Genomic DNA, 24,841 nt, shown 5'->3' with positions numbered 1-24,841 from the left:
ATCCCGGGACACCGGGGCTGTAATGCCCTGGTAATTCCGGGAGTCACGGAGGCGGAATGGTAATACGAGTCCGGCGGTAACCAGGAGGTTTTACTGCCATGGTTACCGCCGGACTCGTAATGAGGCCCATTGTTTCACTTTTCAGTTCTTCTCCTACTCACTCTGGTCCATTCAAACTCTTTAACATTCCTCAAATCTATCAATTTCCCAATTTTGTTTTCCGCTCATGCTCTTATTCTCTACTACTGTTCTGTTCTGCTTGTTTGTATCCCTGCCTGAACATTTTTCCATTCTTCACTTAAATCTTAACAAAGCTGTGTATGTGTTTGCTACCTCCATGCTCTCATGCCTCGTTGTGTCTGCGTGTATCTTCTTCTTGCTGCTCCCAAAATTTAAATGTAGTTTCATATTGGGTGTGTTTTTTATTTTTTTTATCTTTATTACATATGCAACCATTATTGTAAACCGTTCTGGCAGACTGTTTGCAAAAGTGCCATTTTACACCAAATAAATAAAAATAATTAGCTCACATTTCAAGTTAGAATGCACTAATCCTATAAAGTAAATCGGACCTGGTCAAAAAATATCAGCACCCATGCCAGCCCTTCATTTCATTGGGTTTCTATGAAAATGTTGACTTGACGCCCATGGCTACAATGGCAGATCATTAATTGGAAAGAAACCAGCCGAAGCACCCATATACATACAGCTGCTCGGAACCCCCCCGCCCCTCACGTGCCAATAAAACTGTCCAGACCCATACTTTGTTTTTAGGCCCCTTATTTTCACCAACTTCTACCCAATTAATATGGTGTAGTGTGAGGACATACAGAGACATGGAGAATGCTTGGTGTACACGCTCTCTTGTGGACGTCCCCTGAGAAAAGAGAATCTTTCAAAACTACATTTTGTTAGCCTGCTCTGTTATTTATCAATATAATCTTCCAAATATAGCTAGACATCTACTGTAAATAACTTATTCGAGAAATTATACCAGACCATCACATGATTGTCGCAGACAAGCACTTGACGATGAGTGTCCACTTATTTCACAAACGTGTGGATTTAAAACATTTAGATGTGGTCAAGCCAAAACCTCAAGCGCTGCTTCTGCAAAAGCAAAATGCGTATGTCCATGTGATCGGGAGTCTGCTCTATTGCACATACTCTTTTTTTTTTTAAAGATGATATGCTTTATTGCATGGTCTTCCTCTATTGCTTCATTTAGTTTGAAAAATGTGCTTGATCTTTGATATCTGGAAGAATCTTCCAATCTGAGTCGAGAACTATTGTGCAAATAGTAATTGCTGAGGGCATTCATTTATGCAGGTACACAATTGAGATAAGAGGAGGAAAGGCCTATTAAATGTTATATATAATGTATGCAGGTCCACACTATGGGTCTGCCTGTCGGAGTCGCTGTGCCCGGCAGGTCTGACCCTGCCGGGCACAGCTGCGAAGGTAGGCAGACCTTGGAATCACAATGGTAATCTCTAGCTAGACTGCTACCAGCTGTCACATTTCATACATTGGCCATTGAAGTAAGATCTGAAGGATGGCGCCCAGGGATGTAACATTGCCAAAATGCCAGGAGTACAAAATGTGACCTCACAGATCTGATGACCTCAGAGAAAGTTGTGTCACTTGACCCAGATAGCATCAGCTCGTCTTTGACCCTGGTGACCTCACCGGAAGTGAGTTGCGGGCATAAAATAAAGGACACAAATGGAAAGATTTTAAAATGCCAAATACGTACTGAAGCAGACAAGAATATTTTAGATACCACATTTTAAAAAGGGTGCTACCTTCATGTCATGGGTGGGGTCATGATATGACTAGGTTAAACCCAATTGTACATCATAGGCAGAGGCAATATTGGTTCCACCATCGGCTTTGCTATTTGAAGATTTGAATGTATCTTTAAGCAGAAATTATGACAAAGCATCGAGCAATTTTGGTGAGTGCTGTGACCTGATTCTAAGGCCAAGGAAAATGTGGTTGGGAAAGTTCATCATGAGAGAGGATTTAAATAGTGAAGTCGTGAGGGCTAGGCTCTTGTATATGCACTCTATCTCAATGACCATTGCTTTAGTGAATATTCTAATAGTGATTCACAAAAACTTGAGAGGAAATGTTGTTTTTTTTTCTCACTGTCCACAACAACAAAGTAGGAAAGGGAGTAATTTGATGGATATTTGCAAAATGTAATCTTGTGGGTTAGAAAGGCAGGCTCGATGTGTATAGTACATGGTATTATATTTTTTTTGTATGTTATTGTGTTGAATTAATTAATGTCTGTAATGTTTGTTTTAGACTGTTGTGTCTGAAGTAATGTCTTTCCCTCTGTAATGAAATAAGTTTTAAGTATATGATTAAAAATGTGCTAACGTTTTTAATAAACTATACACATTAAAACAAATGTTGAGGCACTACCTATAATTTAAACTTCAGCATTTTATGGCCACATACTTCCATATTATGCCAATTATAGGTCCATGTCAGGTATTGTCATAATATGAAAAGCAGACCTCCCCCCCCCCTACTTTGCCAGTCGCTGTAATAATATAGTATCCAAAAATCTAATAGATGCAAGTCACTTTCCGTGCACAGGAGTACTACGGCTTTAATTAATGATATTGATTTTATTATTGATATAGTGCTTTCTCCAAAGTGCTGTACATGGCACCTATTTCCGTAATATCATCCCAACTGAAGTTAGTACTCATTTATCAACCTCGGAAGAATGAAAGCCTGATTTGGCCTTGACAGAATTTGAACCTGCAACCTGCAGACCAGAGCGTTGCTGTTAAACGTGCAATGCCATTATAGGAAAAATGTCTTAATTGTCTGCACAATATAGGCCAGACATGTAATAACACTTATGTTTGCTGTCGCCTTGATGATGCACAGTAAAACATGCCATTACACAGAAAGACATGTCTAGACTGGAGGCACCAAATTGCCAATCTAACCACATAATAACACTTATCATGCCTACGTTATCATATATGCCCAGAAAAATATACAATGCCACCCACATAATAGTCTATCCAAGTAATTGTGCTTAGCATGGTTGCTTTATCAGAGAAGCCCAGTACAAAATGTCAAACTGTAATTAGTAATGGCTAGTCTAGCTGCAGCAAAATGTTTGTCTCGACCCATAATAACACTTATGATGCTTATTTCATTATAGATGCCCAGAAAAATATGCTACGACACAGTAAGAAATGGCTAGATTGGATGCAGTTAATAACACTTACCCTGCTTACTTTATCATAGATGCCTTGTAAAAAAGTCATACCACATCAAGAAATGACTAGTCTGGCTGTACCAAAATGCAAGTCTAGCCACTGAGAACACATGTCATGCCTGCTTTACCATGAATGCCCATTATGTGATTGGGAACATCCCTCCTCCCCACCCTCCTGACATGTCTCCACTTCCATCCACTCTCCTCCAATCCCCAAAAAATCAGCTCCTAGGTCCAGCATTAACTCAATGTCCCTCTTCCTCATCCCAGCACTTGCATATTTGGCAAGGTGCTCCATAGGCAAGTACTGGAACCCAGAAGAGTAGGATTAGGAGTGATGAAGATTACAGGTAAGTCATCTAGGCATTGAACACAAGCACACATATTCGCATGTTCACCTATTCACCATTCACCTTTTCATGCATGCATGCACGCACACGCGTTTCCATAAAGAACATGTTCCTACATTTTATTGTATCCTTTGCTGCTCCAAGGAACTCCACTGCAGACGGGCATCTCTGGCGCCGAAGCTCCACGCACACAAAGAACCAGCTCTGGTTTCTGTCATGCGCAAAGCAGGGGAGCCAGAGCCATCCATGTCCTGTTGGGGAGTGCGGGGGGTGAGTGGGGAGAGAGTTATTTTTAAGTCATTCTGATCATAATAAGAAATGATTTCCATTACAGAAAACCGTAATGGAAATCCATTTCTTTTTGAAGTCGGACTGGCTTCATAAAGAAATGAATGTAAAGGGGGCTCTCGTCTGAGAGCCCTCTTTACGTTCAGTTTTTCTCTGTCTCTGCAACCCTTAATCAGGGGTCACAGAGCCAGAGCCTGGGTCGCACAGGAGTTGCCTGGGATTGCAGATGCAACCCCCAATTGACTTCCCTAATGGCATCTTGTGAATCACACAGCAGGTATCCATTGTCCCCCGATGCAGACTGCCATCATGTTTGAGGGGCTACCAAGGTCGTCATTCTAGAGATTGGTCTCTGTCCTGACTTACAGAAGTTAGTATTTTATTTTTGCAGAACAGAACTTTTCTTGGAGTGTCCCTTTTGAGGAATGCTTCACAGCGTAATGCAGCGTGGTGATCCGACTGGATGTATGTATCCCGTCAGTTAGCACACTGTATTAAGCTGCACAAGTGGTATTCTAACCCAGAATCCCGGCTACGAGCCCCCAATTTGTAAGAGGATTCAATTCAGCACTACAGCCAAGTCAACGCCTAGTCTAGAATACTGAATGAAAACCCTTATTGATATATCTTTATGTCCAGTTCATGCGTTCTGGATGACTACCCCTATATAACACCCCTCTCTTGGAATCCTCCTGACCCCACTGAGCCAAGAAGTAGTTCTGTTTTGCAATTTTAAAGGTTTATTTAATAATTTAAACAATATATATTATATCACGCTTTATAATTTAATAATTGGATATCACACTTAATCTGGTATGATAAAGATTAACAACGGAGAATCTGGCACTAGCACACTTCTTGATAATCACTAAGGAGTTGACATGAAATGGATAAGGTAGCAACAATACTTTTATGGTTTCAAATGGATGCAATGTGGAATGAAATGCAGTACAGAAAATAACTTAATATGATTTCAACAAAACAATGTAATCACTTTCTTGGACAATTCACCCCCCCCCCCCCTTTATGCAATGCAAGGAAATGGAAGGAAGGCACACAGTTCTCAGAAATGCAATCAAATGTGATTCAGTTCACCCAGCAACTTAGACTACGGAAGTTGAAAACACAGGCCCAAATGCTTTTAAATGTGCTGGAAATGAAGAAAAAAAATATGCTAAAATGCTTTTAATTCCCTCTAGAGGTTCAGGGTGAGTGGTATCTAGTTAATATTAGTCCAGGCTCACTTTAGCAAGGATCTAGGGTGTAACTAGCAGGTTAAACGAATTTTTGGCAACTGAAAGGCAAGCAGCAGCAGATTTTTACACGTGAAGAAATTTGCAAATCGCAGCAAAATTCGCGGGTGCGCCGGGCGCGATTACAGAGGAACTACAAGGACTATCACTATCGTTTTGGGGTCCTAGGAAAGCCTAGGATCTCAGCTTCCAGATGAAAGTTACTGCAAGTCTCTAGCCCAAACGGTCACGGAGATATGAGCGATTAAATAAAGGTCGTTTTTCAGATTTGAAATTTTAAAGTTCAAAAAGACAAGTGCAGCTTGCAACTAGAAAATGACAGGTGACAGCTTTACAAATGACAGGTGACAGTTAAGAGACAGTTCTACTTAGATTAAAATAGGATTGAATTATATTATTTTAACTAAGAGATTGGTTCTGCACAGCTTTCTAGGTACTCACACTATATTCTTGAGTTAATTGGGCCTCGCCACGGATCTGGTCAGGTTTTGGACTGGACTCCGGTTCAGCTCTTTGGTTCTGCTAACAGTGATCTGGGTCAGCTCTCTCTGCTGGTCTGGTCTGGGTCTCTAGTTCTGTATAGATTGAAGTCTCTAGTTTGGCTCTCTGGAGGTTTGATGGAGGCAAGGTATGGATTTTCCCGGCAGAGCTTCCAGCTGCAAATGGATTTGAAGGTCCCTATCTGTCCTGTCTCTCTGCTTTTATGTGTTTTTAAAATGGGTGTGTGTGAGCAGCATCACTAGCCAGCCCCTCTCCACTTATCATTGGCCAAGCTTTCATTTCTCCCCTGATTGGGGGAGCTAAGTTGTGTCAGAGTGATGTCATTTTACAGCCTGCAGAAAGTCCACTCCTCCTGTCAACTTGCACACAAATCTAGATTTGAACCAAATACATATTTGCAGAGGTACATGTTGTTTTAAAATCATATGCACCCATCATCCATTACAGGAGGTATACCCTGTTCAAACTCTGCTCTTCCTGGGAGCTTGCATTCAGAAATGGCAATATTTTGCACTTTTTAACTGGTTTGCAATACCGGACATTACCCCAAATTTACACACATGTGCGCAAGGAGTATGGACATTAGTTGATGAAGTGTCAGATTTTTCACATGCACACATTTTGAGTAATATCCTCTTTTCCGCTAAAACCCCCCTGAACATGCCACCGGTTCTAAAAACCTCTTAAAATGTGGGCAGAAAAATCACAAGAATTATGGTGTCATTTATAAAATTTTCACAAGTCCGTACTATGAGTTATTCATCTTTTTAGAGTTTATGTTCTGGCCCCAAAGGGGTGTGGTTTTCCTCCAGCACAAGGTTGAATTTCTGTTTTTTCCAGTTCTGCCAAGCCAGCTTGCTCTCACAGGCAGTGCCCCTCCCCTTTGCTTCAGGAGGAAGCTACTTTTACAGCCCCCGTAATAAAACCTTTGCCTGAGTCAGGACAGGGCTTTGTTCAGAGCTCCTGTATTCTGTGGGGCTCCCCTTAATTCAATTATCAGAGAGATGGCATATCCTTAGTGTGGCCAGCAAAAGGCAGATAGGCCTGGGAACACAGCTGTGATTCAAGTTTCACTCCTGATGGGGGTAGTTGCCAGGCAAATTGGAATCTCTTTAAGCCAGTTTTTAGCTACATGTCATTTCTGTTCCCCAGTTTCTGCATTCAAATAAACTAACAATTTCACATATGCAGCTAGAATGCTGATTCTAAGTTTAAAACTATGACATTTAAACAATTGCAACCTATGTGACACTCAAAAGTAGGTCACTCATTTCTTTTAAACATTTAGATTTGTAGTGTCTTTCAGTCCAAATTTACTTAAATTGCTGAAATCCACAGCTCAGCCAGTCTTGTTATAAACCTTCAAGTCACTTCAGAATATAACTTTACATTGGATCCACCTCTTAAAATGTCTTTCTTTGGCATGTTTTGGGTTCATTTATTCAGTTTTCTACAAAAAAGTAAAATCTGGTGGTTTTAAAACGCCGGCTTTCTGATAGTGGTGAGTACTGGTACTGCACCCCTTTTGGGATTTAAGAAAATGAATTCCCAACAGTTATGGGTTTGCTTTTGGCAATCAGCATTGCCCCTCTGAACAATATAGGCAAAATGGGATTTTCCTGTGCATTTTCTGGGGAGCTCTGGCCATTATGATGTTTTCAATGCCAGTACTGCACAGTTTTGAGGTAGGGCTCGGATGCATGGGTAAATACATCCCACAAGCCCCCCTTCTTGCGGTGGCCATCTGATCCTTCACTGGTGGGACCCGCAAGATCTGGGATGTAGTTCTCATCTTCTTCCGGTAGATGGCACAGTTCAGCATCTTTTCCTCCATCCGGTACTGATCGATCGGTTCTCCTCGCCGGTCCTGATGGGAATATTGGGCGGTACCCCGGGCCCATTGCGTCTCTGCTCCCGGTCTCCGGATCGTCCTCCTTGGCCCGTCTCCAGGTTTTCTTTCTCCTAGGACGACAAAGGAAGAGCGGCAATACCTACTCATAGACGTCTTTCCACCACTGTTGAGATAGTGGGGCAGCATATGCATTTCATCATAACAAAACATTACATTCTTATTTTGAAAAAAAACAGTATAACTAAGAGACAGTTTCATGCAAATCACAATATTTTAGAGACTAGATGTGGTATGTTTTATGGTTGGAACTGAATTAGTCTGAGACAGTACCCGCTAGGATTCCAGAGGATTCCTCCAGTTGTTGCAGAGTGTGCCTGGGATGGCAACATTTCAACTGGTTTATGTGGACCCACTTGTCTTCCCCCGCTGCCAAAGGACCTTTGGGGATGTGTATTTTGTAGGCCACAGGAGAGATCTTGTGGATGATCTCAAAGGGTCCCTTCCATGTAGGCAAAAATTTCCGCTGTTTTGCCTGGTTTCTTTGGAAGTTGTATAGATGGACCCGGTCTCCCACCTGATATTCCTTCCTGGAAGTTTTCAGGTCATAATGGGTCTTCATGCTATCAGCCGATCTTTCTAGATTCCGCTGAGCATAAGCAAAAGCATGTTGAAGGTGTTTCCCACCACTGTGCTTTTTGAAAGGAAAGTTTTGCTCCGGCGGCCCTCAACTGGGTCAGAACATAACGGATCTCCGCTATGTGTTCCTCCACAGATGAACTTTTGATGAGGACATCATCTACATAAGCCAGGTTACCCCTCGCACCCAGGTCGGGCATGGCCTTATGTAGGAAAATGTTGAATTCATTGCCGGAGTTGAGGTATCCGAAAGGAGTCCGGGTCCATGTGTACTGCTGGCCCCCAAAGGTAAAAGCCAGTTTGTATTGGTCCTCCCTACTGACAGGCACGGTCCAGTATCCATTGGTCAGGTCTATTGCAGTGAATACCTGTGACCCCTGGATCTGGGCCAGCCCTTGGTCAATGTAGGGGAGAGGCCATCGGGAAGTATGGACCCGTTTGTTGAGCTCCCTGAGGTCAGCACAGAGTCTCCACTGGCCGTTTGGCTTCAATATTCCCAGCACCGGATTATTGAAGGTGCTGTGGACTGGACGGATTATTCCCCGGGACTCAAGGTTCTTAATTATTTCAGTAAGGGACTCCATTGATGCGAGAGGCAAGCGATATTGCTTCACAAACACAGGAGTCATGCCAGGGTCCGTGGGGATTGTGGTTGTGTGGATGTCGGTGCGACCACAGTCCTATGAGTCTACCGCAAAGAGATCTTGGAAATCCAAGAAAACTTGTTTCAACTTTTGCTTTTGTTCCAGAGTCACACAGGCATCAGCTAGGTTGACTCTCTCTTCCACCATCTGCCTGAAGCCTGGAAAGACTTCTGGTTTGGCTATTTCAGCGGCCTCCTCCAGCTGGGTGGAGAAGTCCCTGGTCAGAGTGCTGATTTGGACTGGAGGCTTCAGGTGGGAAAGGCAGCCCTCATGGACCTGGAAAATCACCTCATCCCTCCTGAAGTCACAAGTCACATCTTCCTTACCATAGGGCCAGGAAGTGTACACCAGGAAGTTCCCCCCATGCCGGGTAAAAATCCTGTCTGGTGTTGTATTGTCATCACTGTCACCGTCAAAACAGTCCTTGGGGATTGGTCCTAACAGTTCATTTACTAAGTCGATGGAAAAATGTCGGTCATCAACCGCCATTCCAATAATGGTGCCTGCGGCTAGAGTAATACTCTTTAAGTCGCTGTTATCCACCTCTATTAGAATGGTGTCATGTTCTATGTTGACTAATCGAGTTGGGTTTACCCCCAACCCTTGCTGTTGGAGAGAAGCGTTTAGATGTATGTAAGCATCAGGGTTTTTCAAATGTTGTCCTCTTTTAACTTTCACTTCCAGGGAGAATTGTCGGGTCCTTTCTGGGATGGTGACTTGCTCTTTGATCTGAATTTCAACTGCATAAGGTAGCAATTGAGCTGACCTAAATGCTTTTTCTGGATCATCAAAGCCCATGGGATTATCCGCTAATCGGGACCAAGCTTTGAAGTTTATTAGGTCCAAACTAATGGCAAAGCGATTGAGAATGTCACTGCCTAAGTAAAAGGCGGCAGGGACGTCTCGCACGACCCAACAATTGTGGACTATGCTCTTGTTGCCAATGGAGATTTTGAGCATATACCTGCTTGGCAGGAGATGTTTGGAATTAGGCGCTTCCAGGTCCATTTCCCATTTGTCTATCAGTTTGAATGTGGGAATGGCTGGATCTTTTGGGAGTTGGCGGAACATGGCTTCGCTGATGAAGCTCTTACCGTTGTTCACACACACTCGAGCGAGAACAGAGTCCTTCCCATCATTTAACTGAACAGGGATGAACAACTGCTCTCCAATTTGCTGAATATCAGCCAGGCTCTGAGCTGATTTCACATCTTTCTGGACTATTGGAGTGGGAGTTTCTGATTGTGGATTAGTATAGAATCTCAGAGTGTTTCCTTCCAGCGTGGAGTACCACTTTAGACTGGAAGGAAGGTTGATTTTCAGAAATAGAGAGGACCCCCCATCACTAGTCTGTTGTCCTACTGCTATTACTGTCACGTCTGGAATCTGGTTGTTCTGGAAGTGAAATTCTACTTGGTCAGATTTTTGTTCAACCATGTGGCAGGTGCCTTTTAAACTAACATGGTTGACACTCTGTTTTAATTTTATTGGTCGGCTAGTCTGGGTCCAGAGGACCTTGTTTACACAATCTATTAGGGGTGACAACCTTCTCAGGAGGTCATTCCCTAGTAAACAGGGGGTGCCCTCTGGAGTCACAATTATGACCGGGTGTTTCAACTTGTGTCGCCCGATTTTAATGTCCAAATCTGCCGTCCCCTCGACGGGAATTTCCTTCCCGTCAAAGTTCTGGAGTTGTCCAGGAAGAGAGGTGAGAGGAATTTGGTAATTCTCTCCCCTTCCTGCATTCAGTTCGTCAAAGGCCCTTCTGGACAGAAGGGTAGCTTGAGATCCAGTGTCCACCAGTGCCAAAATCGTACCCTGTCCCTGTACTTGTACCGGGGCATAGTATCTTCCCTCCTTCTCCTCAAGGGGGCACAGATAATGCACATTTTTGGACAACTGGCGGGCTAACTTTCTGGTTTTGGACATCGCTAGCGAAGAGATTTGGGCAGAATTCTGTGGAGAGCCTTGGGAATCTGAAAGAAAAAGTTGGAAACTGGAGATCAGAGCCATTGTGGGTTCCCCTGGCTCCGGTTCCGGGCCGCCCCCCCCCCCCTTTTTGGAGGCAGTCACCAGGATGGGTTTGAACCAGGGGAGTTTCTTGCTGTTGGTTCTGGGATGAGATGGTGGGCGGCAGTAGCTCAGTCTCCACATCTCCCCAGTCTGGATTTGCATCCCTAGGGACCCATTTTTCTTTGGGAGGAGTTCCCCCCTCTCTGAAGGAGAAGATCCTTTTCCCAGGATCCTCTAAGGATCCCTCTCCCTCAAATTGGAAGATCTGTACCTCCTCCTCAAACTGAGTCTTTTTGGGTCTTTTGTTTCTCCTACCACCCCTCTGCTCCTTAGGAGGCAGACTTTCAGGGGCAAGAGATTTTGTTTCCGGTTCCTGGGTTTCCAGGGGCTGTTTACAAGTGAGGAAGGAAGCTTCCTCCAAGGCTTTACACCCCCCTTCCCTTTGTGCCTCCTCCCTGGGAACCGGTGAGTTATCGGGGTGCTGCCCCCGTCATTGTTCTGGAGCACCAGGTCCAGAGTTAGGTGCGTTCTGCGCCGGCATGCCGATCTGAGGGTTCTGCTGAGCCCTCAGTATGTGACCCAGATCCCGCGCCATGTTTTGAACCTGGCGCTCTAACTGGGAAACCCGCTCAGGCTGATACGGGGCCCTGTTTTCTCCCCTGGGCTGATCCCGGGAAGGGTAGCTATCCCTTCTCTGGTAGTACCCCGGGTTGGGAAGATTTGGGTACCCCTCCACCCTTGGCCTCCCCTCTCCCGGATTAGGTTGTCTGGGCTCAGGGAATTGGGGAAAGAAGGATGGAGGATTTTGGGGCTGGAAGTTGGGTGGATACCTGGGGAAGAAGTTCTGCCCAGGGTTTGGTGAGTTTCTGCCCTCCTGTGAGAAGTTGGGAGGGAAGTTCCCTGGGTTAGGTGCTTGGCTGGATCCCCCCCCTTGGGCTGGAGGAGTCCACACATAACCCAGGATGGGTCGATTTCCCTTGTAACAGGGACTTACATAATCAGGAGAGCGAGGGACCCCATTTGTGGGGCTGCCTCCTTGGCTCCCTGTCTGTGACTGACCCGAGGACCTTCTGGGCCTAGCATTATTAGGTGCAGGTAGGTTTTTAGGTCCCCCCATCTCCAAATCCAAAACGGGGGTGACCTTTACCTCTGCCACCTTGGCAGCAGCAGGGGTGCTGTTGGCTTTGGGGTTTTTCTGGGCATTAGTTTTGGTATCTACCGGTTTCTGCACCTCATAGATCCGGGTAGCCTGTTCAATGACCCAGTCTAAAGATCTTTTCTCGTGAAAATCCCTCACGAGCTGGGTCATTATGTATTTGGGCAAGGCATGAAAAAATGTATTAATGAATTCTCTACTGTCTGTGCGCACCCTTCTGGTGGTCTGCGCAAAAGCACGTTTTAGTTCTTGCACAAATTCTTGTGGGGCCTGATCCTCCCCACATTGCAAATTGTAGGCTGCGTTGCGAGCCTCTTGAGGATTTCTGTGAACAGAAAAATGTTTCAAGATGGCCGCCTTGTAGGTGGACCATCTTAAATGATTTTGGTCCTCCAGCTCCGCAAAGAAACTGGAGTATTCCGGGGAGAAGGTCCACTTTACATATTGAATACAGCTTTGGCTGTCCTTCAAATGGAAAGTCTCCATCATTTGCTCAAACAACTCTAAGTGCTCCCAAACAGAATACTTAGCGTTCTTATGGTAAGGCGTGATGACGCTCCTGATCGCCTTAATCTGCTTTAAGGGGTCCTTAAGTAAGGCCCTTTTTGCCTTATTGGCCTTTTTGGTTCGGGTAACCCTTGTCCATTCATCCTCTGACTCAGAGGCACTGCTCCCAGAGGTTCCTGTCTGCTCTTCCAGGTTTTCCCGGATTCTGCGAGCCTGGGAATGGCTGGCAGAATGTGGGGACCTGGACTCCTGTTTCCTGTGGTGCTCAGAGGAGTCCTCAGATCCCTCCTTGCTGCCAGTATTTGCTGGGTACCCCCCCCCCCACTGACCTAACTGGGCAGAGGTTTTCAGGATGCCCTTAAGGGGCCTACTCTCCTGGGGTTCCCCCCTGAACTGTACTGTACTTGGGTGCCCATAACCGGATGCCCGCCCCTCCATTCCTGGGTGGTACTGGCCTATGAGCCCCATGCTTCTGGCTGGATAGTAATCTGCCATCCCTGTGGCTCTGTGCTCATGTGCGCAGGGGACATGGGGGTGGCAGAGTCCAGGGACTGAAAGGTATGAGGGCCTCTGGTACTAGGGCTCCTGAGGTTATGCTCCGGAGTTTCCATTTCCCAGTGAACCTCATCTCTATCCGCCCCTGCTCCCTGTTGCAATGCAAGAGCCTGCATTTGTGCCTTCAGTTCCTCAGTTAAGGCCTTACTAGACTCTATCAGTCTCTCCTGCATAGCTACCTGTTGTTGGAGCCTATCATTGTGTTGACAGAGGGCCTCATTTTCCCTCTGTGCTTCCTGATTGGTCCTGGAGCACTGGGCCAGTCTTTGCTGCAGGAGGGTTACCTCCTGATTCCCATCCCTACTGGCCTGCTCCTTTCTTGCCAGAGCATCTTCCACCCTTCTGGTGTGCTCTAACAAGTTTGCATGCTCTTTTTGGAGATCACCCAGCCCCTGGAGGGCCAAGTGATTTTCTTCCGTTTTTCTTTTTAACTGGCAGACTTCCTGGCCTAAGGTGTCCCTTTCCTGACTAAGAGCCTGCATCTGTGCCGCCAGGTCATCCCTCTGCCTTTGAAGGGCACCAGCTTTCCGGCGCTCTTCATCAAACTCTGCCTGGGTATCCAGGTCTTTCAGAATCAGTTTATTGCTTTCTGCCTTTTCCCTATCTAGGTGGCCTTGCAGGGTGACTACCTGCTCAGCACATGCCCTGTTAAAGTCCAGTTGTTGCTCCAGCTTTTTCTGGCTCTGCAGTAAGAAGTCCAAACTGTCTTGGTGCTCCTTTTGCAGGGCCAGAAATCTAGTATCCTGGTCAGCCTTTTCCTGTTGCAGGATGTCCATATCCTTCTTTATTTTAATGATGTGCTCTCTACTCTCATTTTCTGACTCCTGGCTCCTCTGCAGCCTCTGCTCAGAAGAGTCCAGATCAGATTGGGCCTTCTGTAATGCCAGCAGTTGCCTACTCGCCAAATCTTGGCCTTCAGCACATCTGTCCTGCATGGCTCCCATATGTAAATATAAATATGCCGCTACCCTGGCAATCTTGTTGTGCTCAAGCCCATTCACCTCTCACAAATAGTTTATGTAAGAAGTGCTCTCTGGCTATTTTCATATCTACCAAGGTCGTCATTCTAGAGATTGGTCTCTGTCCTGACTTACAGAAGTTAGTATTTTATTTTTGCAGAACAGTGTCCCTTTTGAGGAATGCTTCACAGCGTAATGCAGCGTGGTGATCCGACTGGATGTATGTATCCCGTCAGTTAGCACACTGTATTAAGCTGCACAAGTGGTATTCTAACCCAGAATCCCGGCTACGAGCCCCCAATTTGTAAGAGGATTCAATTCAGCACTACAGCCAAGTCAACGCCTAGTCTAGAATACTGAATGAAAACCCTTATTGGTATATCTTTATGTCCAGTTCATGCGTTCTGGATGACTACCCCTATATAACACCCCTCTCTTGGAATCCTCCTGACCCCACTGAGCCAAGAAGTAGTTCTGTTTTGCAATTTTAAAGGTTTATTTAATAATTTAAACAATATATATTATATCACGCTTTATAATAAATTAATAATTGGATATCACACTTAATCTGGTATGATAAAGATTAACAACGGAGAATCTGGCACTAGCACACTTCTTGATAATCACTAAGGAGTTGACATGAAATGGATAAGGTAGCAACAATACTTTTATGGTTTCAAATGGATGCAATGTGGAATGAAATGCAGTACAGAAAATAACTTAATATGATTTCAACAAAACAATGTAATCACTTTCTTGGACAATTCACCCCCCCCCCCCCTTTATGCAATGCAAGGAAATGGAAGGAAGGCACACAGTTCTCAGAAATGCAATCAAATGGGATTCAGTTCACCCAGCAGCTTAGACTACGGAAGTTGAAAACACAGGCCCAAATGCTTTTAAATGTGCTGGAAATGAAGAAAAAAAATATGCTAAAATGCTTTTAATTCCCTCTAGAGGTTCAGGGTGAGTGGTATCTAGTTAATATTAGTCCAGGCTCACTTTAGCAAGGATCTAGGGTGTAACTAGCAGGTTAAACGAATTTTTGGCAACTGAAAGGCAAGCAGCAGCAGATTTTTACACGTGAAGAAATTTGCAAATCGCTGCAAAATTCGCGGGTGCGCCGGGCGCGATTACAGAGGAACTACAAGGACTATCACTATCGTTTTGGGGTCCTAGGAAAGCCTAGGATCTCAGCTTCCAGATGAAAGTTACTGCAAGTCTCTAGCACAAACAGTCACGGAGATATGAGCAATTAAATAAAGGTCGTTTTTCAGATTTGAAATTTTAAAGTTCAAAAAGACAAGTGCAGCTTGCAACTAGAAAATGACAGGTGACAGCTTTACAAATGACAGGTGACAGTTAAGAGACAGTTCTACTTAGATTAAAATAGGATTGAATTATATTATTTTAACTAAGAGATTGGTTCTGCACAGCTTTCTAGGTACTCACACTATATTCTTGAGTTAATTGGGCCTCGCCACGGATCTGGTCAGGTTTTGGACTGGACTCCGGTTCAGCTCTTTGGTTCTGCTAACAGTGATCTGGGTCAGCTCTCTCTGCTGGTCTGGTCTGGGTCTCTAGTTCTGTATAGATTGAAGTCTCTAGTTTGGCTCTCTGGAGGTTTGATGGAGGCAAGGTATGGATTTTCCCGGCAGAGCTTCCAGCTGCAAATGGATTTGAAGGTCCCTATCTGTCCTGTCTCTCTGCTTTTATGTGTTTTTAAAATGGGTGTGTGTGAGCAGCATCACTAGCCAGCCCCTCTCCACTTATCATTGGCCAAGCTTTCATTTCTCCCCTGATTGGGGGAGCTAAGTTGTGTCAGAGTGATGTCATTTTACAGCCTGCAGAAAGTCCACTCCTCCTGTCAACTTGCACACAAATCTAGATTTGAACCAAATACATATTTGCAGAGGTACATGTTGTTTTAAAATCATATGCACCCATCATCCATTACAGGAGGTATACCCTGTTCAAACTCTGCTCTTCCTGGGAGCTTGCATTCAGAAATGGCAATATTTTGCACTTTTTAACTGGTTTGCAATACCGGACATTACCCCAAATTTACACACATGTGCGCAAGGAGTATGGACATTAGTTGATGAAGTGTCAGATTTTTCACATGCACACATTTTGAGTAATATCCTCTTTTCTGCTAAAACCCCCCTGAACATGCCACCGGTTCTAAAAACCTCTTAAAATGTGGGCAGAAAAATCACAAGAATTATGGTGTCATTTATAAAATTTTCACAAGTCCGTACTATGAGTTATTCATCTTTTTAGAGTTTATGTTCTGGCCCCAAAGGGGTGTGGTTTTCCTCCAGCACAAGGTTGAATTTCTGGTTTTTCCAGTTCTGCCAAGCCAGCTTGCTCTCACAGGCAGTGCCCCTCCCCTTTGCTTCAGGAGGAAGCTACTTTTACAGCCCCCGTAATAAAACCTTTGCCTGAGTCAGGACAGGGCTTTGTTCAGAGCTCCTGTATTCTGTGGGGCTCCCCTTAATTCAATTATCAGAGAGATGGCATATCCTTAGTGTGGCCAGCAAAAGGCAGATAGGCCTGGGAACACAGCTGTGATTCAAGTTTCACTCCTGATGGGGGTAGTTGCCAGGCAAATTGGAATCTCTTTAAGCCAGTTTTTAGCTACATGTCATTTCTGTTCCCCAGTTTCTGCATTCAAATAAACTAACAATTTCACATATGCAGCTAGAATGCTGATTCTAAGTTTAAAACTATGACATTTAAACAATTGCAACCTATGTGACACTCAAAAGTAGGTCACTCATTTCTTTTAAACATTTAGATTTGTAGTGTCTTTCAGTCCAAATTTACTTCAATTGCTGAAATCCACAGCTCAGCCAGTCTTGTTATAAACCTTCAAGTCACTTCAGAATATAACTTTACATTGGATCCACCTCTTAAAATGTCTTTCTTTGGCATGTTTTGGGTTCATTTATTCAGTTTTCTACAAAAAAGTAAAATCTGGTGGTTTTAAAACGCCGGCTTTCTGATAGTGGTGAGTACTGGTACTGCACCCCTTTTGGGATTTAAGAAAATGAATTCCCAACAGTTATGGGTTTGCTTTTGGCAATCAGCATTGCCCCTCTGAACAATATAGGCAAAATGGGATTTTCCTGTGCATTTTCTGGGGAGCTCTGGCCATTATGATGTTTTCAATGCCAGTACTACACAGTTTTGAGGTAGGGCTCGGATGCATGGGTAAATACATCCCACACTCCTGACATGTCTCCGCTTCCATCCACTCTCCTCCAATCCCAAAAAAATCAGCTCCTAAGTCCAGCATTAACTCAATGTCCCTCTTCCTCATCCCAGCACTTGCATATTTGGCAAGGTGCTTCATAGGCAAGTACTGGAACCCAGAAGAGTAGGATTAGGAGTGATGAAGATTACAGGTAAGTCATCTAGGCATTGAACACAAGCACACATATTCGCATGTTCACCTATTCACCATTCACCTTTTCATGCATGCATGCACGCACACGCGTTTCCATAAAGAACATGTTCCTACATTTTATTGTATCCGTTGCTGCTCCAAGGAACTCCACTGCAGACGGGCATCTCTGGCTCCGAAGCTCCACGCACACAAGGAACCAGCTCTGGTTTCTGTCATGCGCAAAGCAGGGGAGCCAGAGCCATCCATGTCCTGTTGGGGAGTGCGGGGGGTGTGTGGGGAGAGAGTTATTTTTAAGTCATTCTGATCATAATAAGAAATGATTTCCATTACAGAAAACCGTAATGGAAATCCATTTCTTTTTGAAGTCGGACTGGCTTCATAAAGAAATGAATGTAAAGGGGGCTCTCGTCTGAGAGCCCTCTTTACGTTCAGTTTTTCTCTGTCTCTGCAACCCTTAATCAGGGGTCACAGAGCCAGAGCCTGGGTCGCACAGGAGTTGCCTGGGATTGCAGATGCAACCCCTGGCAACCCCCAATTGACTTCCCTAATGGCATCTTGTGAATCACACAGCAGGTATCCATTGTCCCCCGATGCAGACTGCCATCATGTTTGAGGGAGTGCCTGCAATGCAGATACATTGCCAGGCGGCAGGAGTTGCCAGCAGGAGAAGGCAAAGAGGTATACATATGGTGCAAGTGAGGCAGGAGGCACAATGGCACCTGCAGGCACTGGTGTCATCTCATTTTGATTTTGTGAGGCAGCAGGACGAGGTGAGGCATCAGGCACATGATGTTTCAATTGCCAGGGCCGAGGTGGTAGAGAGGTTGGCATGGATGTTGGCTGCAACCCTGAAGGATTCTTGCAGTGCAGCAGAGGCGATTGAGTAAAGGATGAGGGAGGTCCTGCAAGCCCTCTGGGAAACAATGGCGCATGTCAGCAAGAGGCAGATGTGGAAGGAGAATCTGTCTTAGCTAAGGCATTGTCTGAGATCAGCATGGACTAGCCCGCTGACTCTTGTATCTAGCTTACTAGTTGTAGATTTCCTTTGTTTATTTTTTTCCATGGTCAATTTTTCTGTTTTCTTCATCGGACATAGTTTGACGACATTGCAGTTATATTTTATTCGACATCACTGTTTGCCGTCTCCTTTTTGCCATGTGCAGCGTGAGTTGGCTTGCTGGTTCATGTCCTATGGCTGTCATGTGTGTTTAGGGCAAACTCTGTGGGTCATACTGGCATTGCCCACATTGCTGGTGGCGATGTGTGAATGCTCATTTGATGTGAGCTAAAACCTTGACTTGCTCGTTGGGCATATGCCCTTATTAGGCGTTAATTAACTGCCTTCAATTACTACTGTTCCCGGACTTATGCTCTACCGGGCAGTGATCTCAGCTGTACTGTGATTATACAATACCAGTGTTGCTCTTGAAGTGCCACCTGTGGTAAATGAGGTTGGGGCAGTTTCTGGCAGCATTAAGAACAAACCACCACTAGTTTAAAAATATATATATATATTTTTAAACTTAGTTATGACACTTACTTTGAAGGACATGGGTGGCATCTCTACAACACAGACCCCATTGACATTGTTTCCTGAATGTGAAATACCCACCCATTACTCATTATCCCATTATTCGCACTACAGCAGCTAGCAATGGGTTTTAGTTTTCTAAGAATATGTCAGCATTGATCTTATTTTGGAAAGTCATTTCAACCATGTCTGGATAGTATTTCTTTCTGTCTGACTGTGGGACTGGAATACCTTAACTGCTGTCCACAATGGATTTGCCACCAATGGTCATTTTGCCGAGGGTGGTTGCAAAGTGAGTTCTGTTCACAGCCGGGTGGGTATCTCGCCTCTGCAATGGATGCTGTTTGACTTCAGGTGGGAAGTGCTGCCAGACATATCCATGCCATTCTTTCTATAAGAGCCATGCAATCTTCTGTGCTTCTCTAAAGGCCCCTCTCTGGAAAGCTTGGCTTAGCTACCCATTGTTTCTAAAACTCGTGGGGGGGGTCATTTTGTTGAAATTGTTAATTGCATGAAGGGGATCACCATCTTTGGCACTGTAATGTTCAGCTTTCTGCATGAAATTTTAAACCTTTGCAAGGCAGAGTGCACACGCAGGGTAAGAACACACGACATCTTTGTTCTGCTTTTAGAATCCGTCTTGTAAACAAATAAGTGCCGCCTGCAAATTGCGTTTTGGTGGCGGCATTTGCTAATGCAATCCGCCTGCTTTTAGTAGGGACTAGATGGGCGGGTATCCCATAGAAAGCCATTCATTTAATGCCTGCATGAACATTTCAGGGAGGTGTATAGCGAAAAGTACTTTGGCAAAAGGAGTAAGATAATATCGCCGATCGTTGTGCCCTTACTTCGTCATCAAAAGACTTGAGCCTGGGACAAAGTGGGAAATGTGGGGAAAAAAAACACGACATTTTGCCTTTACCCATTATTTTTCCACACTGCCTCATGTAATATTGCCTCATTTGAATCTTACATTCAACCCGTCCTTACTTATGACCTTTTAGGCCGGATTGACAGAAGCGTTTTATAATGGAGCAGTCCCATAGGAAAACGGTCTGTGAATCAGGCCTTTTGTGTTGTATTCTCTCTATTGGTTTAGAGAACTGTGTGCATCCCATTAGCCTTCTAAACACCCCTCTACACACACAAACGCACACGCCATGGAAACATAAAAAAACTCCCACTTTATTTATTTAGCAATTTCTATACCGCCCCAACCCAGAGGCATCTGGGCGCTGTTCTTAAGAATGCCCTTGCAGTAGACCAAAATTCAGTACATGACCATTATAAGAATGTTGTTTGTTGCCATCGGATAAGGTGGGGATGCATGAGGAAGGAGATGTCCCAAATCCCGCCCCCTTTTCCCCTCCTTCTCCCACTCCCCATGTTCTTTTCACTAGACCTGTACAGCAGTCAGTCCATTGTCCTCTCGTTGGGGTACTGAGGACACAACACCTGCATCCCTACCACACCAATGGGCTTGTAAATCAATTAATCGTTGTCTACGAGATGCAATTAAAGTAATTGCCGGGTGGAAACTTGTTTATTGTTTACATAGATTCTAATCGTAGGAGTCCTGTAGACCTGCTGCCTGTGTCTGGGCAAATGTGGCATCGAGCCGACCCGTCACCTGCCGCAAATGTCAAACGAAGGCATCACCGCCATTACCAGTATAAACAAGGCATCATCGCCATTACCAGTATAAACAAGTCACATAATGAGGCGACCGCGGGTGCAGACCGGAGATATGCCAGTATAAACACCCCACAATATGTTTATTTTTATTTTACACAAAAGTGTGCAAGCTTGTACTTAAAATGTTGACCGTGTTCTCGCTTCAAGATTCACCATGGAGTTATTTTGAAAGTGAAAAGCGTTTAGGCACCAACATTCAATGTTTCCAATGACTTGCAAGCATAAATCAAGTGGTAACTGTCAATCTTCCTATGGAGACCTGCGTGTGTTGTAGATGTTCAAGATGGCTGCCGTGAACGTGTGCGCACTTTACGCCTCCTGGGCATTTTGAAGCTGTTATGATCTGTCTTTTCTTTTCTTGCATGTTTGACCGTCGGCCTGTAAATGCTCCCACCTTTTTATTTGCGTTCTTTGGAAAACTGAAATGCCACCTGCAACGTCTGACCGCTTCATTTTCTCATTTTTCTTGAGAGAATGCATAGACGAGACGAGCCCCTTCCTCCCCCATACACTTCTCGAATGAGGTGGAAGTGCTGAGCTCACCCCTTTCCTCGGTTTAATCCAGGACAGTTGTTCACACTCCACCATTTTGACAATTCACCAGCTGCCATTGACCATTAGTCTGGTTGAGTGCTCGTCATCTAAAGTTGGGGTTCCACATCCAGACCAGGTTTTAAGGATTACTGCTGATTAAGTCAATGTCACCCTTTTCACAATTCATGCATTTTATGTGCCTATTCTAAAATCAAGGGGTGGATTGAAGTTTGAGATCCCTAATCTAAAGGATGGTGTCCACTGGTGCACACATGATAACTTCATAATACAGTTCACCATACACACAAATCTTTGCATGTCTTGTTGCTACTGCACTTCTGTTTTATAACTGGACATTTTGTGATAGCACCTTCTTCTAGTATTTTGGATCATGGAATTACTCCTGTTTGCTCTTATAAGAAGCCGCCTCATTATCTCCGTATATGAAAAAATACAAATATGGATGGCAGAAAATGGGCCGTGTCTCAATAGCGAGAAGACTGAACTCCTCATCTTCGGATCAACCCCAAACGAGAGAAAAATTCGGAAAGGCCTACGCTAACTTTTGCATTGATCAACATCTTATAAAAGCAGTAAGCAAGGTAGAAACACTTGGTGTCACAATTGAGGCATCGCTTAACGTGGATGTTCAAGTCACAAATGTCCTAAAAAATGTACAGTACTATCTAAGGCTCCTGCGCCTGGTTAAGACTTTCATTTCAGACAAAAATTGCACTACCTTGGTCAGAGCTCTAGTTATGCCAAGGCTGGATTACTGCAACGCCTAATTAAGTCGAGCCAGTAAATCCTGTGTTAAACTGCAGATTTTGCAGAATGATGCAGTCATCACAAATGTACCAACGAATGAGCTCATATCACTACACAGAAGATAATTGCACTGGCTTCCAGTGGAAGCTAGAATTGAATTTAAAGTCGGCTATGGGCTTTGTGCGCTATATAAATGAAATGCATAAATAAACACTATGACCCACAAGTGCTTGTTCGGAGACGCACCAAGATATTTGAAAGCACGTATCACTGTTCAGAGCTCTGCTAGGACAACTAGATCAATTGACTCCATGCGACTGACATATCCTAGACTCAGACGGGCTAAGGGAAAAGAGCAGTCATATCCAGTGAAGGCTGCTGTAGCATGGAGCAAACTACTGAAAAACCTTTGTTGCGAAAGATATCTGTCCGCCTTCAAAAAAGCATTAAAGACCTTTTATTTTCCTACGCCTTTATACCTGCCTTATGGACTTTTTTTCCTCTGTCTTTTATCTTGATCTCTTATTTGATCTGTCCTCTTTGTGCCCTGATGCCTACGGGCTACGGCAGATAAGAAATGAATAAATTATTCTGTACAACACACGGGTGGGATTCAAGAGATTGGTCATTTGTTCTGACCTAGCTAAACCTGAACTTGCATTTAAAGCAGACATAGGGGGTCATTATGAGTTGGGCGGTAAGGGATACCGGGCACCGGTAAGGAGACCGGTGCGGTAATCCCTTACCGCCCAATTCCGAAGTCCCTTAGCGGGAACCGAAAAGGACGTGTGGTCTGACCACCCGTCCTTTACGGGTCCCGCTAAGGGACCAGGGTGCTAATAACGGGCCTGCTATTCGCGGGCCCGTTATTAGCGCCTTCCCCATTCCCATTGAGCCCTATGGGGGCTCAAATGGGAATGGGGAATGGTTGGTTGAATGGGGACTTACCGGGTCCGCACAGGTCAGAATGTCCCGGTAAGTCCCCATTCAACCAGACTGGTGCCGGACCCGGTATTGGAGGCAGCCATGGCTCAAATAGCGCCATGGCTAACTCCAATCTCGGAATGAGGGCCATAGACTGTCATAGTCCCAAAAACATTTCTTTCCTTTGTTCTTACCTATCCTGTTTTATTTTATGTTCTATAGTGTGTGTTGGGAGCTTAAATGCCTCATAATGCTCTTAGAGCACAGAGGATCTATATCTGAGGTCACAAGAAAACACATGCCATAGTGCTGCTGGCACAGGAGCATAGACTTTTGATGGCAGGTTGCAAAACATATTAACATGTGTGGGAGCCCTTCTGCTGATGACTATCATGGTTCAATAAATTGTTCAATGCAATTTCTTCCACTCCGAAGGGTGTACAGCCACGTTTTAGCTCACTGATCCTTCACAGAGGAGAAATATCAATTTGCATACCAGTCTGGACCCACCCCCTAGGGAAGTCCAGCACGGAGATTATAGGCAAATCTCTGAACAAGAGTATCATCGGCAACTCCAGACACATGTTTCAGGCTTATTGGGCTTCCTCAGTGTTATTGCAGATGACTGCAATTATTTAGCTCATAAAGCAGCCCAAAGCCAGGCCATTAGATCTGGCTTCGGTAAATTTGTCTTGCTGGCATCCAACAACGTTTGACCTCCAATAGTGCACCTTTGCCCTCCTGTGTTCAGTGCATTCTTACTGAGGAAAAGGCCTTGCCCCCTTAAAATTGCAGGCCCATTGCTGTTTCAGTTTATAATTGAATGCCCAGGCAGCAAGCCAGGGAGCTTGATGCCAGGCTTCATTTAGCAGTTGCATGAAGTATAGTTACCACACACATGACTTGCCCGTGAAAAGATTTTGGATGTGCAACTTGTCACATGCTGTAGCGGAAACAATACTGTGCATATAACACCAACTACACTCTCACCGGCATAGCACCATTGTAAGAATTTCTGCTTCATAATTCAAATAAAAATCTGCAGAGAAGGTGTTCTTCATTATTTGTCTCGCATCCACTGAATATGTCCTGGTTACCTAATGGAATGAATGGTATGATCAGGTTCCATGCTCCTATAGAGTGAAAATGGGATGGTTGGTTCCTAGATCCTAGTGTCTGAGGGCAAAGGAGCCATTCTGTCTGGCTATGGATGACATAGCCCGATAATGGTCTCCAGTAATTGTAAACTCTACGGTTGGTTCTAGTCGGAGTTATGAGGGAGGGTATTGTGTGACACTAATCTGAGAGTGACTGTAGATGGCTTGGTCTGCTTGTAATATTGGGATTATGTTTTTCACCCAATACCCCGGTGTGAATCTTGGAGTGGTTAACAGTGAGAATCCCCAATTCCACTTTCACTGTTATCCGTATAGTGTTAAAGGCATATGCTTAGCTGGATGCAAAGGTGAACATATGTTTTTTTCATATGGCCAACATGCACTTTTTCATGCTTGATGCGCCTGGGATGAATTTTCAATAAAACCAATGTTTCCTTTTTTTTTTCTTGCTATACATTGCTCATGTTGGTTTTCTTAATGTCGATGACGTTGAAGGAAGTTGGTGTTCTTGTTTGTTAAGAACATTAATTATACTCCATGATACTGGAATAGCACAGCAGTTAGTCAATATTTTATATCTGATAAACCTGGCCGTTCCCTACACTGGAAATAAAATCGTCAAAGTGCCTTCTAATTAATTTAAAGTTAAATCTCTGTTTTATTAAACTCGATTCCTTTTTTTGAAAGATCTTCTTAAAGGCCATCTCGTAGTCCAACACAAACTTGGGCCCTTCTGTCTGCTAGCGCAGCACTCTGCAACCTTTTGACTCACCAGATGTTTTGAACTAGAACATTGACGGAGACTCCAGTCTCTGTCAATGTTGTGGGGCTGCGGGAGTTCAATTCATCTAACGAGCCAATTGTTGCAAGTCCCTGTGCCAGGTGGTATGCTCTA

At 44.5% G+C, this 24,841-nt stretch overlaps 1 protein-coding gene across 2 annotated transcripts in view; it reads left to right on the top strand.

The window, feature by feature from the left end:
• The window catches only part of LOC138491214 (zinc metalloproteinase-disintegrin-like VLAIP-B), a 253,879-nt gene that overhangs the window by 68,267 nt on the left and 160,771 nt on the right, over positions 1 to 24,841 (top strand). The window lies entirely within an intron of this gene.

This window comes from Ambystoma mexicanum, chromosome 10, assembly GCF_040938575.1.
Source record: "Ambystoma mexicanum isolate Mex_15411 chromosome 10, UKY_AmexF1_1, whole genome shotgun sequence".
NCBI lineage: Eukaryota > Metazoa > Chordata > Amphibia > Caudata > Ambystomatidae > Ambystoma > Ambystoma mexicanum.
The sequence above is the reverse complement of the archived record's forward strand: the minus strand, read 5'-3'. Positions and strand labels throughout refer to the sequence as shown.